Here is a 20,564-nt window from a genome sequence, read left to right on the forward strand (position 1 = left end):
ACCTTTCAGCAGGACAGTAACCTACAACACCAAATCTACACTGGAGTTGTTTACCAAGAAGACAGGGAATTTTCCTGAGTGGCCTTTACAGTTTTTACTTAAATCTGCTTGAAAATCTAGAGACTTGAAAATTGCTGTCTAGCCATGATCCAGAGCGTTTTATTTATTTTTGACAGAGCTTGATGCATTTTGAAAATAATAATGGGCAATCCAGGTGTGCTCTTATAGACGTACCCAAGAAGACTCACAGCTGTAATCGATGCCAAAGGTGTTTCTAACATGTATTGACTGAGGGAGCTGAATACTCATGCAACGACTATATTTTAGTTATTACATTTATATTAATCTAAAATAATTATAATAATAATCTTCCACTTTGTCATTACAGAGTATTCTCTGCAGATTGATTACAATTTTTTTTATCCTACTTTGTAACACAATAAAATGTGAATAAATCCAAGGGGTCTGAATACTTTTGCAAGGCACTGTACTGTAGGTCAAAGGAGGCATCACTTCTTTAAAAATACAATTTATTTTCAAAGTCATGATTCATCAACATTCAGCTCCCCACATATCTTTAACAACAACATTAAAGTTGGTGATTGTGAGAAATGAAAGAAAAGTGCATGTAAAATAATGACAAGTAGAACTGAAACAGTAAAACTATGGGAGTGACAGTGGAGTAACATCCTATTGAGAATTCAGAAGAATGAAGTAAAGAACAACTCAATTAGTCAGAAATGATATGCAAAAAGAAACACATTTAACATTCACACTGATACACACCCACCAAATATATTTATATTTTTTGTAATTATTATTATTTCACAATGACACCCACAAAAAGGAAGTTATCTCCAACTTTTGTTTGACTGAAATAGGAAACTGAGGAAGAGAGAGAACCGGCTCTATAAGAGTCAGCCGGCTGCATAAAGTATGAGAGGGGTTTTAAGGTAATAAATGGCAGAGAATATCATTCTGGAGATAAGACAGCGGACCAGTTTTCCACAGGCTACATCCCTTTGATTGCATCTGGCAGCGAATTAAGGCACAAAATAAATAGAGAAAACCCTGCTGAGAATGAAAGCCTGACTGACTAGCTTCTTCCTCAATGCTGACATTAGTCTGTGATTCTCAGATGAGCTCCTCTGATGATGACGATGAACCATAAAAAAGATATAGGGCCGTAAAGTAGAAAAAGGCATTAGTTCATAAAGGGGACCTGGGGGGCGTGTTAACTTTGGTCCATGGTGCTTCTAAAGCCTTTTTCTCTTGGTTGGCTTTTAGAGATGATTACCCTTGTTATTTATGGGGGAAACTATTTGATTTGGGGCATAAATGTGGTTGGATGGTCTGCGCTTTGACTGGGTTCTTTGGGTTCGGTGGTAGTGCTTTGCCTTTTTGAATGAGAGAGATCCCCAGTTCGATCCATCTGATGTTGCTGATGTACTCTTTGCAAGCTGGGCAAAGGGAGAATCCAATATGATTGTTATGGACCATGTGTGGCTAGACACAGCAGATAGCAGTGGAAAAACATGGGGTATCACATTATAGGTTACAGGATTGGAAAACGAATCAGTATTGACCACATTGATTGCAGAGACAAATTAGATGATTGCTTGAGTTTTTCTGGTCACCTTGGTGATCTGTCTTTGAGGTCAAGTCAATCAAACTCCAAAACATACAAATTGATTCCACCTCCATCCATCATCGTAGGGAATTGCCAATACATTGAGTACTACTCCTCTCCTCTCCATGCTGTCATGAAGATGGGCTAAGTGGAATAGGAGGAGCAGGCCCCAGTACATGCCAGCCCCTGCAATCCAGGCAGCACATGATGTGACATGAGCCGTGTGATCTCCACCAGAGAAAACCTTGATGCATACAGGAACTAATCAGGGCAACACCGGCAACGTTCAGAGGATGTAAATATTTTCAGATTGCTTAAAAAACAATGCACTGCACACACACCACACACACACTTGCATGCACACACACACACACACACACACACACACACACACACACACACACACACACACACACACACACACACACACACACACACACACACACACACACACACACACACACACACACACACACACACACACACACACACATACAAGCATGAACGCACATATGCACAAACATAAGAGTACACACACACACACACTTTCACACACGCACACACACACGTACACACAAACACACATACACAGACCCCCACCACACAAATCCTCTCACATTCACACAAAAACAAAAAACAACCACTGACAAAACTCTCCCCGAGTGCATTAGCATAAAACATTAAGCCGAACAAAATTATTACACCTGACAAGTTGAGTTGGAAGGAGAACATTGCCAGTGGCAGGCGGTTACTTGCAGATCATGCAATCATTCTCTCGTCAAGCAACTGTTTCATGGCTGCCTTTGTAGGCTCCGTCATAGCACTTCAACGTGATTAATTCCTCCCTTTTGCTTTTCTTTTCTACCCTCTCCGTCCCTCCCAAAATCCAATAAGTTGCCCTTAAATCAAGTTACCCTGCACCTTGCAGATAGGGGTATTGTGATGGATATGCCAGAATGGATGCCAGGCGCTGTGTTTTTGTGTGGAAGCGCTGTGAAATTATACCGCTCTGATTCTACATTATGCTGCTAAATGTTTTTCTTGTAATGCAATTAAATGTGCATGTAAGTCGCCCCCGCGCTCCCCCAAACTATTGTGGTAGGCATTTAATAATTTTATTTACGCTCTTTTGTAACATTGCCATTTAACCTGGGGTAAAACAGAATAATTTTGAGGAATATTAAAAGAATAACTTAAGTGCGTTTGTCATCGAGAACACAAGCCTCGTTTCATATTTCAAAGTGATGCGAATTGAAACGTTATATTCCTTCTCTCTCATATAAGTGACTGCTGAAGAATTCCTAATGTCGAGCACTTTGCTGAAGGATAGCTTGCAGTTAAACAGAAAAAATAGGGAGATTATCGCCTTCTTTCACCCCCCCCGGCAAGCAGCAGCTACTGTAGCGGTATGCTAATATAGTATTGAAATATTTGTGTGCAGAAACGTAAGGAATTAGTGATGATAAGGAGTGACAGACAGCAACAGAAGCAGGAGTGATATCCAGCATTACAGGCCATGTAACAAACCTTTCAAGAGAACAATAAATAGACATACAGTTATTGAAGTGAGCTGCAAGCCTCACCTCACCGCTAACAACTTTGTTCCTGCAGTTAAGAGATGGAAACAGTTATGCATAGACCTGCCAAACATCTCGCCGCATACTTATCCCTACAAACTTTCAACATATAGTACCAGCCAAATGTTTGTACACACCTACTCATTCAAGGGTTTCTTCTTTATTTTTCCTATTTTCTACATTGTAGAATAATAGTGAAGACATCAAAACTATGCAATAACACATATGGAATCATGTAGTAACCAAAAAAGTGTTAAACAAATCAAAATATATTTTATATTTGAGATTCTTCAAAGTAGCCACCCTTTGCCTTGATGACAGCTTTGCACACTCTTGGCGTTCTCTCAACCAGCTTCATGAGGTAGTCACCTGAAATGTATTTCAATTAACAGGTGTGCCTTGTAAAAGTTAATTTGTGGAATTTCTTTCCTTCTTAATGCGTTTGAGCCAATCAGTTGCGTTGTGACAAGGTAGGGGTGGTATACAGAAGACAGCCCTATTTGGTAAAAGACTAAGTCCATATTATGACAAGAGCAGATAAAATAAGCAAATAGAAATGACAGTCCATCATTACTTTAAGACATGAAGGTCAGTCAAGAAACGTTGAAAGTTTCTTCAAGTGCAGTCGCAAAAACCATCAAGCGCTATGATGAAACTGGCTCTCATGAGGACCGCCACAGGAAAGGAAGACCCAGAATTACCTCTGCTGCAGAGGATAAGTTCATTAGAGTTAACTGCACCTCTGATTGCAGTCCAAATAAATGCTTCCCAGAGTTCAAGTAAGAGACACATCTCAACATTAACTATTCAGAGGAGACTGCATGAATCAAGCCTTCATTGTTGAATTGCTGCAAAGAAATCACTACTGAAGGACACCAATAAGAAGAATAGACTTGCTTGGGTCAAGAAACACAAGAAGTGGAAATCTGTCCTTTGGTCTGAAGAATACAAATTTGAGATTTTTGGTTCCAATCGCTGTGTCTTTGTGAGATACGGATTAGGTGAACAAATGATCTCTGCATGTGTGGTTCCTGCCGTGAAGCATGGAGGAGGAGGTGTGATGGTGTGGTGGCGCTTTGCTGGTGACACTGTTGGTGATTTATTTAGAATTCAAGGCACACTTAACCAGCATGGCTACCACAGCATTTCTCTGCAGCCGTATGCCATCCCATCTGGTTTGTGCTTAGTGGGACTATCATTTGTTTTTCAACAGGACAATGACCCAACACACATCCAGGCTGTATAAGGGCTATTTGACCAAGATGGAGAGTGATGGAGTGCTGCATCAGATGACCTGGCCTCCACAATCACCCAACCTCAACCCAATTGAGATAGTTTGGGATGAGTTGGACCACAGAGTGAAGGAAAAGCAGCCAACAAGTGCTTAGCATATGTGGGAACTCCTTCAAGACTGTTGAAAAAGCATTCCTCATGAAGCAGGTTGAGAGAATGCCAAGAGTGTGCAAAGCTGTCATCAAGGCAAAGGGTGGCTACTTTGAAGAATCTAAAATCTAAAATATATTTAGATTTGTTTAACATTTTTTGGTTACTACATGATTCCATGTGTGTAATTTCATAGTTTTGATGTGTTCACTATTATTCTACAATGTGGAAAATAGTAAAAATAAAGAAAAACCCTGGAATGAGTAGGTGTGTCCAAACGTTTGACTGGTACTGTATGTCACTATAACGTACTGTTTGACTGCAGAGCGAGTAAGAAGTGAACCGTGTAAGAAAGTATATAGGGTATGTGGAAATGCTTTACTTTGAGCAGGAAACAGGATACCTTATGACATATAGAATTTCATTAGTTGTATTTTATTCATTTACAATGATAACTAGGAAATGTATCCTTGGCAAATGACATTGAACATATTTATTAATGAAGCTCTGAAAGCAACTGGTTCATAAATGCATAATCCATAGCTAATTGGATGTTGACTCAGTTATGAATTTCAGAAATATCCAAATGTAAAATTTACAGTAATTGATTAAATAAAACATACAAACAAGTATAGAAACTTAGTCACCCCAAAAAAATCATCAATGCCAAACATTTCTGTCAATGCAATACCCTAAATAGCAATGCGGACCTAAGGCATATCCCGAGTTTCAACTTTCACTTGACCCCGAGCAGCAGAGTTTGTGTGCTAAAGAGTGCCAACTTAACCTCTGTGAACGCAGGTGTTGGTTTGACTGTTGTGGGTCTCAGTCTGTTATTAACTTATCCCTCTGTCTCTTTTAATCCTGCCTGTCATTTTATTACAACACCAACTCCTCTGACCTTGTCGGTCGCTCATGTCTGCTCCGCTCCATTCTGCTCTGAGGGTCTGAGGATCATTACTTCCACTAAGAACCAGCTGGGTCATTGTTTAGGATCTGCCAGCTGTGATTGTTTGGGATCTGCCAGCTGTGTCTATTTTCAGAACTCATTTTCCTTTTGTTCCACTACACCTCCCTATTAAAGTACAGAGCAAAGAAGAAAGAGTTATATTCCACCATCCTTTGAACTCCCCCCCCCCCCCTCGTCTATGGCCTGATAGTTTACTATGGGACTGGCATGGATGGGTGGAGGGTGGTGTGATGGCGGTATGTAGAGGGGTCGGGTGGAGAAGGGGGTGGGGGGGTAGAGGGGGTCTGTAATCACCTAATCCAAACATACACTGGGGGAATCTCATTACTGGACCTAACAATTCCATTTTAGCCTTATCTGGTTTCAATCAGACTGCTTCTCATTTGGAGCACGGACCAAGGAGGGAAACTTGATTCCTTTTGTCTAGATGTCAAAGCAGCTATCAGGAGTCTGTCACCCGCTCTGAAAGCACCAATGTTTTTGAAGCTTTGATCAACAGTGGAGAGAGAGAGGGACTTCAGTGACAGTCAATTAGAACGCTGCTTCCCATCACCCAACGACAGAAGAGAGGGCGAGGTTTGGGTGTGTGACATCAGTTGCATGTCTGTTAAAACGGAGGAACTTCCCCTAACCCCACACCCCCGCTCTTCCCCCCCTGCACCCCCACCCACATGTAAACGAACATTAAAAGGAAACCTGACCCTGGAATCAGTATGGTGTATTTTTTGTCCTTAATTTTCTCGTCAAAGGGGGAGAGTAGGAGGGTGGGGGGTGGGGATAAACATGGGGGGGTCAGGGAAAGGTGAGCAGAAAACAGCAGTGGCAGCCGCCCTGGCTGAAACGTACTCAGGAATACCATGCAGATTAAAAAAAACTCCAGAAGTTGGAGTCGGAGATAATCACAGGATCTGGAATTCACAATAACAAACTGGCCATATATCTAGCTGTCTCCGGCCTTCCTCCCAGGGAGGGCCAGGGGGTCAAACAAATGGCTACATTCCATCAACAGCTCCTTTTTCCCTCAGCAGGGCTCCCAATGAGGTGTCTGGAAGGTTTAAATATGGCCCTTCTAAAGCAAACCTGCAGCCAGCATATTTTCCCTCCTTTTCAAACCTGCCGCTTCTGTGAAGGTCATTTTAGAGACGAAAGGAGTGTGTTTATCTTTTGCTTTCACATGGCGACAGTGGAGGTTCCAATATACACTGTCGCCCCTCTCTGCTTCATTTCCTGACTGGGGCTGAGGACTGGGAATGCATGGGGCTGGGGCTGATGGCCTGCTGGGTTGAATTAAGGGCTGAGGAGCAGGGGAGCAGGGCAAGGGAGCTGTGTTCTTGAGGGGCTCTGGTGTGGCGGGGTGGTTGATGTAGGCAGGTATGATTTACATACTGTAGTTCTGAGTGAGGTTGAGAGAGGCTGAGGATTTCACTGTGCTCAGACTCCTCCCCGGGGAGCCATGTTGGAGGAGACACAGCATTGTGAAACTGGCTCTGATTTATGTGTTACTGCCCCATTCTCCTCTCCCCATCCACAGCCTCACTGACAGCGTCAATCTTTATTTCTGTTTATTGTGATTATTTGCTTTAGTGCGGGTAGGTACGCTAGACTTTGTGTAAACCTTGGTTGCTGCCAGAGACTTAACTGTACCTGCTTGTTACTAATCTGACACTTGTTCTGTGGAGGGTAGGGTAGGGAACTCTTTATTGACCTTACTTGTCTTTGCCTCAGAGAATAATTTGTCCCTTTGCTTCAAATGTTAGTAACTAGGTTCTCAGCATGGAAAATGGCCTTACAAAGGGGGCAGGCAGGGGTTACATTTGGAAGTAAGTTATATTGTCAGTCATAAGTGTTGCGAATAGCCTGAGGTTAGAGAAGAATTATGATATTCAAGGCTGTCCAGAGGGATGCTCATGTTGAAGACACAAGAAGCAACTGCATAAATAAACATAATAAACTCTTAGATTGGATGTATTTCATCACATAAGTTGACTAGAACAGATAATGGACCGTAACAGAAAGCACTATATGTTTATATCATATTGCTGCCTTTCTAAGTAAAGTGTTTCAGGCATTGTATATCCCCCTCTCTCTTCCAGAGTACACTATAGTGTTTAGAACTGTAGAACCGCATGGCATATCTTTATTTCTTTATTGATTAACCCCTGCAGCAAAAAGAGAGAGAATGTAAAGACATCAGCGTGTGAAGTTCCTCTGCCGACTCTCTAATTTCCCCCTCACGACCGCATTCAAATGATTTGCTTTCCCAGACGAAAATCGATGGGCTGTAAAAAATTGACTTCCTGTAGCGGTGAGGGAAATACATTTCATACATATTGACAGCAGCCAAACAGAAAAGCTATCGGGTAGCATTTAATTATTGAAGACATTGATCGACAAAGTGATTTATTCACAGCCGCTCCGCTTAGGGGCCTAATTGAGTCCCACTATGGTACAGTTAAGGCCTCTTATTGGTCAGTTTGGTCTGAGTCAAGTTACATTAAGATTATATTCACCAGTATATTCACCATACTGGACACAGCCAGTTATGACACTGACGGATGTGAACCTGTCCATTGGTTGACCATATGATAAATGTTGTATTACGTCATACAGTACAGTAAGTCACAGGAGTGAATCAATAGACTTTTATTTATTTTTTATTTCACCTTTATTTTAGCAGGGAGTCCCATTGAGACCAAGGTCTATTTTACTCGTGAGTCCTGCAAATATACAGTACACTTTACATATACCACATAATAAAAATAAATATACAATATTGAAGAAAAAAAACACACTCAAGAGCAACAATCACATTCCTCAGCAAAGTGGTTCCCAAACAACAATTTGAATTGCCTGAGAAGCACCAGTACATCTAGCTGCAGGGAACTCTGTAGATTGTTCCATACATGGGGTGCAAAAAACTAAAAAGCAGATTTACCTAACTCTTTGGAGACTGAAGGGATCTTCAGAGTTAGCTATCCCTGAGACCAGGTATGGTAACTCGTACGTCTGAAGGTTACTAATGATGTTAGGTACGGCGGGATTTTTGTAAGAGATCTTTTTAAAAGAAAGCAATGAATTGAACTACAGTGCGTTCAGAAAGTATTCATACCCCTTGACTTATTCCACATTTTGTTGTGTTACAGCCTGAATTCAAAATGGATTAAATAGTTTGTTTTTTCTCACCAATCTACACACAATACCCCATAATGACAATGTGAAAACATGTTTTTAGAAAGGTTTGTACATTCATTGAAAATGAAATACAGAAATATAGATTTCATATAAGTATTCACATCCCTGAGTCAATACATGTTAGAATCACCGTTGGCAGCGACTACAGCTTTGAGTCCTTCTGGGTAAGTCTCTGAGGGTTTTGCACACCTGGATTGTACAATATTTGCACATTATTATCACAAAATTATTCAATCTCTGTCAAGTTAGTTGTTGATTATTGCTAGACAGCCTTTTTGTGTCTTGCCATAGATTTTCAAGTCGATTTAAGAAAAAAATATAACTAGGCCACTTAGGAACATTCAATATCCTCTTGGTAGGTTATTGTCCTGCTGAAAGGTGAATTTGTCTCCCATTGTCTGTCAGAAAGCAGACTGAACCAAGTTTTCCTCTACGATTTTACATGTGCTTAGCTCTATTCCATTTATTTTTATCCCCCAAATAACGAGTCTTTGCCCGATGACAAGCATAGCAATAGCATGATGCAGCCACCACTATGCTTGAAAATATGAAGAGTGGTACTCAGTGATGTGTTGTGTTGGATTTGCCCCAAAGATAGCGCTTTGTATTCAGGACATAGTGGGGAGAACAAGTATTTGAAACACTGCCGATTTTGCAGGTTTTCCTACTTACAAAGCATGTAGAGGTCTGTAATTTTTATCATAGATACACTTCAACTGTGAGAGACGGAATCTAAAACAAAAATCCAGAAAATCACATTGTATGATTTTTAAGTAATTAATTTGCATGACATAAGTATTTGATCACCTACCAACCAGTAAGAATTCCGGCTCTCACAGACCTGTTAGTTTTTCTTTAAGAAGCCCTCCTGTTCTCCACTCATTACCTGTATTAACTGCACTTGTTTGAACTCGTTACCTGTATAAAAGACACCTGTCCACACACTCAATCAAACAGACTCCAACCTCTCCACAATGGCCAAGACCAGAGAGCTGTGTAAGGACATAAGGGATAAAATTGTAGACCTGCACAAGGCTGGGATGGGCTACAGGACAATAGGCAAGCAGCTTGGTGAGAAGGCAACAACTGTTGGCGCAATTATTAGAAAATGGAAGAAGTTCAAGATGACGGTCAATCACCCTCGGTCTGGGGCTCCATGCAAGATCTCACCTCGTGGGGCATCAATGATTATGAGGAAGGTGAGGGATCAGCCCAGAACTACACGGCAGGACCTGGTCAATGACCTGAAGAGAGCTGGGACCACAGTCTCAAAGAAAACCATGAGTAACACACTACGCCGTCATGGATTAAAATCCTGCAGCGCACGCAAGGTCCCCCTGCTCAAGCCAGCGCATGTCCAGGCCCGTCTGAAGTTTGCCAATGACCATCTGGATGATCCAGAGGAGGAATGGGAGAAGGTCATGTGGTCTGATGAGACAAAAATAGAGCTTTTTGGTCTAAACTCCACTCGGCGTGTTTGGAGGAAGAAGAAGGATGAGTACAACCCCAAGAACACCATCCCAACCATGAAGCATGGAGGTGGAAACATCATTCTTTGGGGATACTTTTCTGCAAAGGGGACAGGACGACTGCACCGTATTGAGGGGAGGATGGATGGGGCCATGTATTGCGAGATCTTGGCCAACAACCTCCTTCCCTCAGTAAGAGCATTGAAAATGGGTCGTGGCTGGCCAGCATGACAACGACCCGAAACACACAGCCAGGGCAACTAAGGAGTGGCTCCGTAAGAAGCATCTCAAGGTCCTGGAGTGGCCTAGCCAGTCTCCAGACCTGAAACCAATAGAACATCTTTGGAGGGAGCTGAAAGTCCGTATTGCCCAGCGACACCCACGAAACCTGAAGGATCTGGAGAAGGTCTGTATGGAGGAGTGGGCCAAAATCCCTGCTGCAGTTTGTGCAAACCTGGTCAAGAACTACAGGAAATGTATGATCTCTGTAATTGCAAACAAAGGTTTCTGTACCAAATATTAAGTTCTGCTTTTCTGATGTATCAAATACTTATGTCATGCAATAAAATGCTAATTAATTACTTAAAAATCATACAATGTGATTTTCTGGATTTTTGTTTTAGATTCCGTCTCTCACAGTTGAAGTGTACCTAAAAAAAAAAAAAGACAGACCTCTACATGCTTTGTAAGTAGGAAAACCTGCAAAATCGGCAGTGTATCAAATACTTCTTCTCCCCACTGTATACCACCGTTCAAAAGTTTGGGGTCACTTAGAAACATATAGGTGTTGTTCTTTGCGAGGCATTGGAAAACCTCCCTGGTCTTTGTGGTTGAATTTGTGTTTGAAATTCACTGCTCGGCTAAGGGACCTTACAGAGAATTGTTTCAAGTTTCAGGTTTCAAGTTTTAATGTCACATGCACAAGTACAATGAAATGCTTTTCCTGCACACTCAAAACCCAACAATGCAATAATCAATAATAATGTATTTCTAGAAAAAAAAACATAAGAAATAAGAAGAAATATGAAGAACACAATAAGTAATAAGTAAGTAAGCATAATATATACAAGAAATATTTAAAAAGTCAGTTCCAAAACCATATTTACATGTGTAGGGATACTGGAGTGATGGAGCTAGCTATGAATAGTGTGTGTGTGTACATAGAGACAGTGCAAAGACTGAAATAAAAGGTCAATAAAGATACAAGGTTAATTCAGATAAACTGTGTAACTATTTTGTTAGCTACATTATTTATCTGTTGTATTGCTTGGGGATAGAAGCTGTTCAAGAGCCTGTTGGTGTCAAACTTGATGCACAGATACCGCTTGCCAAAATAGACTATGGCTTGGGTGGTTGGAGTTTTTTAAGATTTACCGGGCCTTCTTTTCACTCCGCCTGATTTAGAGGTTATGGATAGCAGGGAGCTTGGCCCTAGTGATGTACTGGGCTGTCCGCACAACCCTCTGTAGCGCCATGTGATCGAGGGCGGTGCAATTGCAATGCCAAGCACTGATGCAGCCAGTCAATAGGCTCTCAATGGTACAGCTTTAGAACCCTTTGATCATTTAAGGGCCCATGCCAAACCTTTTTAGCCTCCTGAGGGGAAAGTGCCAGAGTCATGTGTGTTTGGACCATTTGAAGTCTTTAGTGATTTAAACACAGAGGAACTTGAAGCTGTCTACCTGCTCCACTGCCACCCCATCGATGTGGATTCTTGTAGTCCACGATCAGCAACTTGGACTTGCTGACGTTGAGGGAGCAACACTGCCAGGTCACTGACCTCCTCCCTGTATGCTGACTCATCGTCGCCGGTGATCAGGCCTACTATCATCGTGTCGTCAGCAAACATGATAATGGTGTTGGAGTCATGCGTGGCCAACCGTCGTGGGCGAACAAGGAGTAGAGGAGGGGACTAAGCACACACCTCTGTGGGGCCCCTTTTTTAAGGCTCAGCTTGGCAGAGGTGAGGTTGCCTACCCTCACCACCTGGGGACAGCCCGTCACTGCGACCTGGCCAAGATAAAGCAAAGCAGTGTGACAATGACAACAACACAGAGTTACACATACAATAAACAAGCCAATAACACAATAAAAAAGTAAATGACACAGTAGAAAAAAGAAAGTCTATATACAGTGTGTGCAAAAGGCATGAGGAGGTAGGCAATAAATAGACCATAGGAGCGAATAATTACAATTTAGCAGATTAACACTGGAGTGATAAATGAGCAGATGATGATGTGCAAGTAGAGATACTGGTGTGCAAAAGAGCAGAAAAGTAAACAAAAACAATATGGGGATTGGGTGGGGTATTTACAGATGGACTATGTACAGCTGCAGCGATCGGTTAGCTACTCAGATAGCTGATGTTTAAAGTTGGTGAGGGAAATAAAAGTCTCCAACTCTTTTGCAATTCGTTCCAGTCACTGGCAGCAGAGAACTGGAAGGAAAGGTGGCCAAATGAGGTGTTGGCTTTGGGGATGATCAGTGAAATATACCTGCTTGAACGTGTGCTACTGGTGGGTGTTGTTATCGTGACCAGTGATCTGAGATAAGGCAGAGCTTTACCTAGCATAGACTTATAGATGACCTGGAGCCAGTGGGTCTGGCGACGAATATGTAGCGAGGGCCAGCCGACTAGAGCATACAGGTCGCAGTGGTGGGTGGTATAAGGTGATTTGGTAACCGATGGCACTGTGATAGACTGCATCCAGTTTGCTGAGTAGAGTATTGGAAGCTATTTCGTAGATGACATCGCCGAAGTCGAGGATTGGTAGGATAGTCAGTTTTACTAGGGTAAGTTTGCCGGCGTGAGTGAAGGAGGCTTTGTTGCGAAATAGAAAGCCAATTCTAGATTTGATTTTGGATTGGAGATGTTTAATATGAGTCTGGAAGGAGAGTTTACAGTCTAGCCAGACACCTAGGTATTTATAGTTGTCGACATATTCTAGGTCAGAACCGTCCAGGGTGGTGATGCTAGTCGGGCGGGCGGGTGCGGGCAGCGAACGGTTGAAAAGCATACATTTTGTTTTACTAGCGTTTAAGAGTAGTTGGAGGCCACGGAAGGAGTGTTGTGTGGCATTGAAACTCGTTTGGAGGTTAGTTAGCACAGTGTCCAAGGAACGGCCAGAAGTATACAGAATGGTGTCGTTTGCGTAGAGGTGGATCAGAAATTCGCCCGCAGCAAGAGCGACATCATTGATATATACAGAGAAAAGAGTCGGCCCGAGAATTGAACCCTGTGGTACACCCTTAGAGACTGCCAGAGGTCCGGACAACATGCCCTCCGATTTGACACACTGAACTCTGTCTGCAAAGTAGTTGGTGAACCAGGCGAGGCAGTCATTAGAAAAACCAAGGCCATTGAGTCTGCCGATAAGAATGTGGTGATTGACAGAGTCGAAAGCCTTGGCCAGGTCGATGAAGATGGCTGCACAGTACTGTCTTTTATCTATGGCGGTTATGATATCATTTAGTACCTTGAGCGTGGCTGAGGTGCACCCGTGACCGGCTCGGAAACCGTATTGCACAGCGGAGAAGGTACGGTGGGATTCGAAATGGTCAGTGATCTGTTTATTAACTTGGCTTTTGAAGACTTTAGATAGGCAGGGCAGGATGGATATAGGTCTGTAACAGTTTGGGTCTAGGGTGTCACCCCATTTGAAGAGGGGGTTGACCGCGGCAGCTTTCCAATCTTTAGGGATCTCGGACGATACGAAAGAGAGGTTGAACAGGCTGGTAATAGGGTTCGCAACAATGGCGGCGGATAGTTTTAGAAACAGAGGGTCCAGATTGTCTAGCCCAGCTGATTTGTACAGGTCCAGGTTTTGCAGCTCTTTCAGAACATCTGCTATCTGGATTTGGGTGAAGGAGAAGCGGTGGAGGCTTGGGCATGTAGCTGCTGGGGTGGGGGCGGGGCCCTGGTGCGGAGCTGTTGGCCGTGGTTGGAGTAGCCAGGAGGAAGGCATGGCCAGCCGTTGAGAAATGCTTGTTGAAATTTTCGATTATCATGGATTTATCGGTGGTGACCGTGTTACCTAGCCTCAGTGCAGTGGGCAGCTGGGAGGAGGTGCTCTTGTTCTCCATGGACTTTACAGTGTCCCAAATCTTTTGGGAGTTAGAGCTACAGGATGCACATTTCTGCTTGAAAAAGCTAGCCTTTGCTTTCCTGACTGTCTGCGTGTATCGATTCCTGACTTCCCTGAACATTTGCATACCGCGGGGACTATTCGATGCTATTGCAGTCCGCCACAGGACGATTTTGTGCTGGTCAAGGGCAGTCAGGTCTGGAGTGAACAAGGGCTATATCTGTTCTTAGTTCTGCATTTTCTGAACGGGGCATGCTTATTTAAGATGGTGAGGAAATTACTTTTAAAGAATGACCAGGCATCCTCGACTGACGGGATGAGGTCAGTATCCTTCCAGGATACTCGGGCCAGGTCGATTAGAAAGGCCTGCTCGCAGAAGTGTTTTAGGGAGCGTTTGACAGTGATGAGGGGTGGTCGTTTGACCAGGCAATGAGGCAGTGATCGCTGAGATCCTGATTGAAAACAGCGGAGGTGTATTTGGAGGGCAAGTTGCTCAGGATAATGTCTATGAGGGTGCCCATGTTTACGGATTTTGGGTTGTACCTGGTGGGTTCCTTGATGATTTGTGTGAGATTGAGGGCATCTAGCTTAGATTGTAGGACTGCTGGGGTGTTAAGCATATCCCAGTTTAGGTCACCTAACAGAACGAACTCTGAAGCTAGATGGGGGACGATCAATTCACAAATGGTGTCCAGGGCACAGCTGGGAGCGGAGGGGGGTCGATAGAAGGCGGCAACAGTGAGAGACTTAATTCTGGAGAGATACATTTTTTTAATTAGAAGTTCGAACTATTTGGGTATAGACCTGGAAAGTATGACAGAACTTTGCATGCTATCTCTGTAGTAGATTGCAACTCCTCCCCCTTTGGCAGTTCTATCTTGATGGAAAATGTTGTAGTTGGGTATGGAAATCTCAGAATTTTTGGTGGCCTTCCTAAGCCGGAATTCAGACACGGCAAGGACATCAGGGTTGGCGGAGTGTGCTAACGCAGTGAGTAAAACAAACTTAGGGACGAGGCTTCTGATATTAACATGCATGAAACCAAGGCTTTTTCGATCACAGATGTCAACAAATGAGGGTGCCTGGGGACACGCAGGGCCTGGGTTTACCTCCACATCACCCGAGGAACAGAGGAGGAGTAGGATGAGGGTACGGCTAAAGGCTATCAAAACTGGTCGCCTAGAGCGTTGGGGACAAAGAATAAAAGGAGCAGATTTCTGGGCGTGGTAGAATAGATTCAGGGCATAATGTGCAGACACGGGTATGGTGGGGTGCGGGTACAGCGGAGGTAAGCCCAGGCACTGAGTGATGATAAGAGAGGTTGTATCTCTGGACATGCTGGTTATAATGGGTGAGGTCATCACATGTGTGGGAGGTGGCACAAAAGAGCTCTCTGAGGCATGTTGAGTGGGACTAGGGGCTCCGCAGTAAAATTAAACAATGATAACTACCCTAAACAACAGTATACAAGGCATATTGACATTAGAGAGACATAAAGCGAGGCATAAAGAAATCACAGGTGTTGATTTGGAGAGCTAGCTAAGACAACGGGTAAGACAACAACAGCTAATCAGCTAAAACAACAACAGTTAAAATGGCGATGAATGGGAAGAGAGGGTCGGTTAACTACACACAGGGCCTGAGTTCGCGGCTGGGGCCGACAGATAAACAAAAAGTAAACAGAATGGAGTACCGTGATTAATGGACAGTCCAGCAGGCATCAGCTATGCAGCCAAGTGATCATAGGGTCCAGGGGCCAGCAATAGATGGAACAGGGAAGCTACTACGCTAGCACGCGGGCGACACAGCGTTAAACGTTAGTAGCCCTAGTAGAAGTGTCTGCTCCGACGTCCGACGGAGGCCGGTTGAAGGCATAGCGGATGGAGTATTCGTCAGCAGACCAGTCGTGGTGGTGCGGCGGGGCGCCGTGTCGACAAAGGATCCAAGCCAGATGGCGAAAGAGGTATTGTAGTTGTAGTAATTTAGTTTGCTAGCCGGGAGATGCGCCTGGCTCACGGCCAACTGGTGCTAGCTTCGGGGCAGGGGTGTTAGCCACTATAGCCACTCGGTAGCAGCGGTGATCCGGTGCCAAGGTCCAAAGCTTACGGCAAGGATCCGGTGGAGTAGTGGGTTCTAGCCGTGTTTGGGTGGAGTACGGGTGAACAACTGAGTAGGCCGGGAGGTGGGCCTCAGGGATAGCTTCGGTACTGGATAACTCGGTGGGTGCTAGCTAGCTGTGAACATCAGGAGTAATGGTCCAGGGATTATGACAGGAATCCGGTGTTGTACTGGAGAGACAGTCCAATACTGGTAGGCTGGCGAGTATTATCCAGGCAAAAAAATGTAAATAAATAAAAATGGCTGGTGTCTGTGCAGAAGGTAAAAGCCGCTAGCAGTGGCTAACAATGACTAAATTAGCTTGTAGCTAATTAGCTGGTTAGCTTCTGATGGCTAGGTGGTTCTTGCTATAAGGTCTAAAAAATAAAAAATAACAGAGGTTCCGTATCACATTGGGTGAGGCAGGTTACCTGAAGGTATAATTGAATTAAAATGGAAAAGAGATTGAAAATAAAACTGAAATATACACTGCTCAAAAAAATAAAGAGAACACTTAAACAACACAATGTAACTCCAAGTCAATCACACTTCTGTGAAATCAAACTGTCCACTTAGGAAGCAACACTGATTGACAATAAATTTCACATGCTGTTGTGCAAATGGAATAGACAACAGGTGGAAATTATAGGCAATTAGCAAGACACCCCCAATAAAGGAGTGGTTCTGCAGGTGGTGACCACAGACCACTTCTCAGTTCCTATGCTTCCTGGCTGATGTTTTGGTCACTTTTGAATGCTGCCGGTGCTTTCACTCTAGTGGTAGCATGAGACGGAGTCTACAACCCACACAAGTGGCTCAGGTAGTGCAGCTCATCCAGGATGGCACATCAATGCGAGCTGTGGCAAGAAGGTTTGCTGTGTCTGTCAGCGTAGTGTCCAGAGAATGGAGGCCCTACCAGGAGACAGGCCAGTACATCAGGAGACGTGGAGGAGGCCGTAGGAGGGCAACAACCCAGCAGCAGGACCGCTACCTCCGCCTTTGTGCAAGGAGGAGCACTGCCAGAGCCCTGCAAAATGACCTCCAGCAGGCCACAAATGTGCATGTGTCTGCTCAAACGGTCAAAAACAGATTCCATGAGGGTGGTATGAGGGCCCGACGTCCACAGGTGGGGGTTGTGCTTACAGCCCAACACCGTGCAGGACGTTTGGCATTTGCCAGAGAACACCAAGATTGGCAAATTCGCCACTGGCGCACTGTGCTCTTCACAGATGAAAGCAGGTTCACACTGAGCACATGTGACAGACGTGACAGAGTCTGGAGACGCCGTGGAGAACGTTCTGCTGCCTGCAACATCCTCCAGCATGACCGGTTTGGCGGTGGGTCAGTCATGGTGTGGGGTGGCATTTCTTTGGGGGGCCGCACAGCCCTCCATGTGCTCGCCAGAGGTAGCCTGACTGCCATTAGGTACCGAGATGAGATCCTCAGACCCCTTGTGAGACCATATGCTGGTGCGGTTGGCCCTGGGTTCCTCCTAATGCAAGACAATGCTAGACCTCATGTGGCTGGAGTGTGTCAGCAGTTCCTGCAAGAGGAAGGCATTGATGCTATGGACTGGCCCGCCCGTTCCCCAGACCTGAATCCAATTGAGCACATCTGGGACATCATGTCTCGCTCCATCCACCAATGCCACGTTGCACCACAGACTGTTCAGGAGTTGGCGGATGCTTTAGTCCAGGTCTGGGAGGAGATCCCTCATGAGACCATCCGCCACCTCATCAGGAGCATGCCCAGGCGTTGTAGGGAGGTCATACAGGCACGTGGAGGCCACACACACTACTGAGCCTCATTTTGACTTGTTTTAAGGACATTACATCAAAGTTGGATCAGCCTGTAGTGTGGTTTTCCACTTTAATTTTGAGTGTGACTCCAAATACAGACCTCCATGGGTTGATAAATTTGATTTCCATTGATAATTTTTGTGTGATTTTGGTGTCAGCACATTCAACTATGTAAAGAAAAAAGTATTTAATAAGAATATTTCATTCATTCAGATCTAGGATGTGTTATTTTAGTGTTCCCTTTATTTTTTTGAGCAGTGTATATAAAAAAAGACGAAAAATACAAAATTACACGAGAGGACGAAAAAAACACGTCTGCACTGCTATGCCATCTTATCGGCGGAGTCTCAAAACATATTCCAATCAGTGCTAGCAAAGCAGTCCTGTAGCATAACCCCTGATTCTGGTGACCATTTCTCAAAGGAGCGAATCATGGGTGCTTCTTGTTTCAGCTTCTGCTTGTAAACAGGAAGCAAGAGTACGGAGTCATGATCTGATTTGCCAAATGGCGGAAGAGGGAGGGCCTTGTATGCTTGCTTGTGGGTAGAATAGTAGTGGTCTTGGATTTTATTGCCCCTAGTGGTGTTGGAAATGTGTTGATGGAAGTTGGGCATCACGTGAATTAGTGACGCCGAAATTAAATCGTTGGCAACCAGAAAGGTAGCTTCTGAGTGTAGATCCTGCTTTTTTAAAGCCTTTCAGTTCGTTAAGTGCCAGCTTGTTATTTTTATTGTCCTGAGATGGAATGTATACAGCTTGGGTTGGCATTTGACCATTAGGTATTCCAAGACGGTTGAACAGTGGGTCGGCACTTCTACCGCGCTAGAATGTGCTCCCCCCTCGATTTCACCAACTTCTCTGTCCTGTCCGTGCTTTGGATAGCCGTGGGGGGCATCATGTCCGAGAGCCATGTTTCTGAAATAGTTCCGAGAGTCCTGTAGGTAGCAAATCCGCAATCGGAGGTCATCTGTCTTTTACCCCTTTTTTCCCCAATTTTGTGGTATCCAATTGGTAGTTACAGTCTTGTCTCATCGCTGCAACTCACATACGGACTCGGGAGAGAGCCGTGCCTCCTCTGAAACACAACCTAATCAAGCCACACTGCTTCTTGACACAATGCCCAATTAACCCGGAAGCCAGCCGCACCAATGGGTCGGAGGAAACACTGTGTACCTGGCTACCGTGTCAGCGTGCAATGCGCACGGCCTGCCACAGGAGTCGCTAGTTCGCGATGGGACAAGGACATCCCTACCGACCCTAACCCGGACAAAGCTGGGCCAATTGTGCGCCCAGCTAGCACTGCAATGCAGTGCCTTAGACCACTGCGCCACTCGGGAGACCCACAGAGGTCATCCATCTTATTATCAAGTGTCTGTACATTAGCCAGTAGAATGGAAGGAAGAGATGAGTTACAGTAGTCATTAAAAAATCATGTTAACACTATTATTGTACACAAAGTGAGTCCATGCAACTTGTTATGTAACTTGTTAAGCACATTTTTACTCCTGCACTTATTTAGGCTTGACATGACAAAGCACATTTTTACTCCCAAATCAAATCAAATTTTATTTGTCACATACACATGGTTAGCAGATGTTAATGCGAGTGTAGCGAAATGCTTGTGCTTCTAGTTCCGACAATGCAGTAATAACCAACAAGTAATCTAACCTAACAATTCCACAACTACTACCTTATACACACAAGTGTCTTTTATACTGACAACAAGTTCAAACAGGTGCCATTAATACAGGTAACGAGTGGAGGACAGAGGAGCCTCTTAAAGAAGAAGTTACAGGTCTGTGAGAGCCAGAAATCTTGCTTGTTTGTAGGTGACCAAATACTTATTTTCCACCATAATTTGCAAATAAATTCATTAAAAATACTACAATGTGATTTTCTGGATTTTTTTTTCTAATTTTGTCTGTCATAGTTGAAGTGTACCTATGATGAAAATTACAGGCCTCTCATCTTTTTAAGTGGGAGAACTTGCACAATTGGTGGCTGACTAAATACTTTTTTGCCCCACTGTAATTATAGTCCTTTATTATTCAAGGATGTCATTAGAATGATAACTTGTTTCATTTAACTGCTAAAAGCGAGGAAGGAATGAAGCAACAATAGAGAGAAAGGGAAATATTATGAAAGGTACAATATATACAGTACATGCCAGCCTATCAAATACTCTAGCCTATACATGTAACTTTGTAAGCCGCTGTCATTCACCAGAATCGCATGTTCTCTCCCTGCTTTATCATGCTTTGAACGATGTGCATAATTCCAGTCCATATAATACAGTATATTACAATACAGTACAGTTATCGAATTTACACTCATAAAGATTAGCCTACTTGAGCTAGTTTAA

Source organism: Salvelinus alpinus, chromosome 34 (genome assembly GCF_045679555.1).
Source record: "Salvelinus alpinus chromosome 34, SLU_Salpinus.1, whole genome shotgun sequence".
Taxonomy (NCBI): domain Eukaryota; kingdom Metazoa; phylum Chordata; class Actinopteri; order Salmoniformes; family Salmonidae; genus Salvelinus; species Salvelinus alpinus.